Here is a 6,000-nt window from a genome sequence, read left to right as displayed (position 1 = left end):
ATGGGAAGGCAGCAAGACAAGGTTGGATGACACCCTGACTGAATGCTACCCCCCCCTGGCTATTATGATGAATAGTTCAAAATCAAAAGAAAAAAAAAGGCGCTGTTAATCTCACAGCTAAACTGAAGAAGTTCAAATCCAAAAGGAAATTCCTTTAGTGACGGTAACCTGCAGTTGCGACCACCGCCCGGCTCCGCCTCAACTTTCAAGCAGAACAAGGTCCAAAAATACAGACGGTGTTACGCTGCAGCCGCACGCAGTAACCCGCTGTAATGTCCTCAAAACAATATTTCCCCAAATAGATAGAATCAGACGGCGTTACGCTGCCTCCTCGGCACGCAGTAACCCGCTGAAATGTCTATTCCAGAACCGGTATAGTTTCTCACACATACGGCGTTACGCGGCGGACTGCTCGCTGTAACCCGCTGTGTCCACAAAGAAAGGAACCGCTATGTCCACAAGGAATGGAACCTCTAGCGATATTGGGCACGCCAACAGTAATTAAGAATCAGGGGAGAGGCGGAGCACTCCAAACAAGCACCACACCGTTACTCACGGTGATCCAACGACGCTCAGGACTCCGCCTCGTCAGCATCGAGCTCCCTCTCCCCAGGCACCAGGACAACCTCGCCAACCCGACGAGGAAACAACAGGAAGAATTACGCGCAACCTCGCGCGCACCCTGACAAGTTTTATGACTTCCTGTCAGCGCACCGGCATCATGGGATTTGTAGTTCCATGCCGTTACCTGCTGAAACAGGGACTGAAATCCTGACAAAAACTAAGCATTGAGAGGTTCTTATCGGCTGTTCTAAAAATCAAAATAAATCTTTCTAATGAAGTGGTTCTACTAGGGGCAACACACCTCACCAATCCTAGTTTGGGACATGAATTGGTTTTCATTGCAATGGCTGTCTTAAGAATTTGTATTGCGTCTGCCTGGCTTGATCCCAACCCCCCATCATTTCAACAATGGTTTGCCAGACTGGTAGCTATTTTTAATTTAGAAATGGCTATTTATAAAAGAAAAGGCGGTGTTTTTGCATTTGGGATGCATCATCCCAAATGCAAAAATCGTTAATTGAGAATTCGCTAAATTGCGATTACTTGCATTTAAGGAATCTCAAATTGAGATTCCTTAAATGCAATGCATTAAAGTTTAAAAAATAGCGATTTTGCTAATAGGGCATGCAAATTACCATGAAGTACAACTTCATGGTAATTTGCAAAAACTTTGAAAAATGCACTAAAGTGCCTTTTTCAAAGTTTCATGTTGCGCACACACATGCCCTAAGGGCATGTGTGTGCGCAACATATGTGCACAGATCAATTTCAAGGGTGCAACAGGGTGTCCTTTGGACACCCCTGCACCCTTGAAATCGCAATCTCAATTTGCGAATCGCTATTTGCAATACGCAAATTGAGATTGTCTTCCCATTCTAGGCCCATAGGAATGAATGGGGAGGTATTCCTTAATTGCGACTCGCAATTTGCGAGTCGCAATTAAGGAATTTTAAGAAATCGCAATTTTTTTAGCAATTTCTTGATGCATTGCATTTTGCGATTTCTTATTTGCGATTCCTTATTTTTCGCAAATAAGGAATCGCAAAATGTATGCTTGATGCATCTGGGGGTTAGAATCTGGAATCCTCTAATTGAATGGTCACAATCCCAAGGCAAATTCCCTGTAGCATGTTGTGCTAATTAACCTGAAGTAAACTATAAAATTGGAATGTTAGTAAATAATGCTCAGAATGCATCTGATCAAATTATAATTGAATTCTCTAAGAAAATGTAATTTTATTTTTCTATGATTGTTTGAACTATTATCCAGCATTAATTTCTTCTTTTCATTTTCCCTTTGTCTTGAACTTTTTGCTTGTCTGACCAGGGGGAGGGGGGGGGGGTTGTCTTGCTGTAAATATAAAATCAAATAAAGATGTTTAAAAAAAAATAAAGTTCAGTGGACAGTAAGCTGTCAAAAGGCATTTGATGACCTGAAGCAGGCCATGTGCACTGCTCCTATTATGCAAAGTCCAGACTACTCCAAAGAATTCATTGTTCAAACAGATGCTTCTGAATTGGGTGTGGGTGCTGTTCTTTCACAACTGAATAAAGATGGTCAAGACCAGCCACTAGCTTTTATTAGCAGAAGGCTGACCCCTAGAGAGAAACGTTGGTCAGCTATTGAGAGGGAGGCCTTTGCTGTGGTTTGGGCACTGAAGAAACTGAGGCCATACTTGTTTGGTACTTACTTCAATATTCAGACTGACCATAAGCCCCTTTTGTGGCTAAATCAGATGAAGGGTGAAAATCCCAAACTGCTTAGGTGGTCCATTTCCCTACAGGGGATGGTCTTTACATTGGAACATAGACCTGGGACTGACCATGCCAATGCAGATGTACTCTTCAGATATTTCCACTTAGAACATGAAGACTCAACTGGTCAAGGTTAGTTTAATGTCCCTGTGTTTGGGGGGTATTGTGTAGGAGAGTAGGGTCTGCTTCCTATGGTCACCCCCACTTTTTGCTGTGATTCTCTGGTTTTTCGACTTTAATGTGGCTGTGGGCCTGCTAATCAGATCCACAGCCCAGCTGTTCTCTCTCTAAATTGATACCATGCACTTTAGGTGCATACCAGATTAGTTACTGGGTCACCCTTGTGAGCCCCTGTATAGTGTACCATAGGTAGCCAGGGCATAGGTGCACCCTAGGCCTACCGGGGCTGTAGCATGTATTGTGCCACCCCTGGTTTGCCTTCCAAACTGACACCACAGGTATGTTCACACAGCCTGGGTAAGGTGGTGTAATCACCCCTTACTTAGATAGAGTATACCTGTATCTACCTTTACATATACACACAAATACACCTATAAGCTCTCCTATGGTAGGCATCGACAATCCTGGAGGCAGAGTGCTTGGTTTTATGTGAGAGGGTGCTCTGGCATGAGCTGAGCCCCTCTGCAGCTTTCGGAACCATCTACTTATAGCTGTTCTATGATATAGTCATACCATATACTCTTAAGTGCATTATAATCCTCGCGGTTAATGCTAACTTTGGTTTGGCTTTATCAAAACATGTTTGGAATACTACCCCCCCCCCGCGCCAATTCTGGCGGCAGGGGTAGCATTCCACCCTTCTAGAGGGAAAAGACATGTAAGTTACTGCTTTACCCGGTTAAAGTTAAACAGAGCCTCAGCATCACAAAATGGATGCTGCTGCCACAGACACAAGTCTGACCTCCTGTTGCTGGGGGAAACGCCAGCAAGGTCGGCCTGGACAATAGGTTTCCTGTCCAGGGAGGTGCCAGCACCTCCTCAGACAGGGGTTATGTGGATTGGGGCAGGGAGGGCTGCATTCAGTGAATGCATCTATATTTGCCTGGGGCACACAAGGTGTTCCATGCATAGCCCGGTTCAAACCAGTTGCTGGAGCACTCCAGCCCCAGCTCTGGCGCGAAACTGGACAAAGGGAAAGGGGTGTAACCACCCCCTTCTCAGGTCCACCCATAGGAGTGACCTAGGCAGGTAATCCAGCCCCCATCCTAAGTATAAGTATAGGAGCTGTGTCCCAGGACTTTAGATTATCCTGGAAAAAACTATGATACAGAACTCTTGGACCTTCGACATTCTATACCGACTAGAAGACGGAAGACATCTCCCTTGTGATCAAGGAGTGACCACTCTGTTCAAACAGGCACCATCAGCAACTTTGCCGGTCTGCAGCTTCTTGGCTCCCGACGGAACCTGACGACCATGTGACTAAAGAACTGGACTTTAAGACATCGCTGTCTCCAACCCACATCCACAGCAAAGCTGAGACACGTGGCGGACACGAGAGACATGGGACCAGACATCTTTAATATCCTGCATTTTGCTACCAGCACTCCTTTCCTGAAGCCTCAATAAGTATTGCATTGGGGTACGAGAAGCCCCAGCCCTGAGCATCATTTGCCCGAAGCCCAGGCCACCACACTCTGCGAGTGTCCCGTGGACCCCGCCTTCACATTTGTGCTCAACGCGTCTTCCCGGATGATTGCACATTGGCTAGTGAGCCCCCCAAAGACGTCATCATAAACCTACTTTGCTTTCCTGGTTGCTCCAGGCTTGCTCCAGCTTCCCTGCAAAGGAGAAGCTCCCCAGACCTTGCTGGTCTGACTCAAAGCCCATCTTCACTGCCTATGTGGATTGCCTTTGCCAAGGCTTGTTGGGTCCAATCCGGATACCGACATGGAAGTCAACTAGATCCTTAGTAGGTCAGCTCGAATCCAGCTTCTGGTTGTCGTCAACGCCTCCTGGTCCTCGTGGCTGCAGAGACAAGCTTCACTTCTTCACCTGAGATCATCGCAACATCGCCTGGTTCCTTCCTGGTCACTGGCTAGTGACCCAGACTCTGTCCCCTCTGCTTTCAGGTTCTTCACATCTCCGATCCACTCTTGGGTCCAGCCGGACACTTTTCCTCTGATCGCCTGCAGCACTTCTTTGCGGCTCTCCATAGAAAACGACGACGAAACCCGCCACTAAAAGACAGCTATGCAGCTGGCTTCCCCGGGTGAGGTAACTTGAGTACTCAAGTGCTCCTGTGGGTATTGACTCTTCTAGTGTCCTAGTTTATAAGGGTTCTATCCAAGTCCATCCGGAAGTGTCCTTTATCTTTAACTTTGTAACTTCTATGAACACAATAGAAAGTCAATGGGACCTCGTGCCTGTGTTTAGACACTGCACGCGGCTCCCGTGGGTCTCCTACTTCCTAATAACTGGTTGATTAGTGTAGCCCCGGCGATTCTACAGGCCCTAGGCCTGCTTTCTACCTCTCACTTGGTACTTATACCACTTTCTTAGTATATGGTTTGTGAGGCCCCTAGGGCAAAACGTATACTGTGCAACTTATTGTATATTAACTGTGTGACTTGTATTGTATTTTTACCTCTGACCTCATAAAGAGTGCAGAGGGGTTGTGTTTAGATTAAATACATATATATTTGGTATATACCTTGTGTGGTGTCCTTTCATTTGGTATTCAAGGGATTATATATGGTAAAACAACTTGCTTAACTCGCCTACAGAAGTCTTAGCCTAAGACTGATGGTCCATGCTACCACTAGGATAGCTTTCTATAAGGTTGACTTTACAACCATCACCAATAGGGGTCGATTAGACTGGTGCAAGGTGCCCACTAGAACTAGTGGATATCATATGAGAGGCTAACGTCTCACAGTCTCATGCCCCTGACTAGCCAAACGATGTTCAGGTGTCCTGGTCTCAAACCAACCAGGCAGATGCATGCTGGGGCTGGGAGTCCTCAGAGGAAGCCCATTCAGTAACTGGGCATCTCCTAAAAACATGTGAAATCCTAACTGGTTGGCTAAGGATCTCAACGCCGCCAGATGTACCTGGAATGATTTTGCCTTCCTATGTCCCCTTCTCAGGCAAACAGCGTTGCCTCCTCTATCCCAAAGTATTGGGGTGACGTGTTGCAGTTTCATGCAGCTACCAGAGTTCACAGGTTCTCAGCGTTGCTCCAGACCGAGAGGGCGGTTGTCAGCCAGCGCCTGTTTGATGGCGAAACATTCACACCAAAACTTTCTCCCAGGTAAGGAAAAAGGGACGACACAGCTCCGGGAATAAAAATACTTTAATAGCTCTTGTTTTGCACAAGTAAGTGAGGTCCTTGAAATGCTTAGGCAGACGCATTTCAGCCTTCAAATGGCTTCATCAGTGCCAGTTTCAATGGTTCCTTCTTCCAGGTGGGCCAAACGCACAGATTTAAATATCGTGGCCACTCCCCATCAGGTGGTCTCTCGCCCCTCCTCAGCCCAACGATGTTCAGGTATCCTGCACTCAAATCAACCAGGTAGATGCATGCTGGGGCTGAAAAAAGATGTTTTTTTTTACAATATCTTTGGTGCCCTTTGATGAATCTTTCGCAAAATTTTCAAAACTAATGAGGCGATCCGTTAAGCTCCTGTCTTGAAAGGTTTGGGGTGAATCGTCAAGTGG

The sequence above is a fragment of the Lissotriton helveticus genome, chromosome 6, assembly GCF_964261635.1.
Source record: "Lissotriton helveticus chromosome 6, aLisHel1.1, whole genome shotgun sequence".
In the NCBI taxonomy this organism is placed as follows: Eukaryota; Metazoa; Chordata; class Amphibia; order Caudata; family Salamandridae; genus Lissotriton; species Lissotriton helveticus.
The sequence above is the reverse complement of the archived record's forward strand: the minus strand, read 5'-3'. Positions refer to the sequence as shown.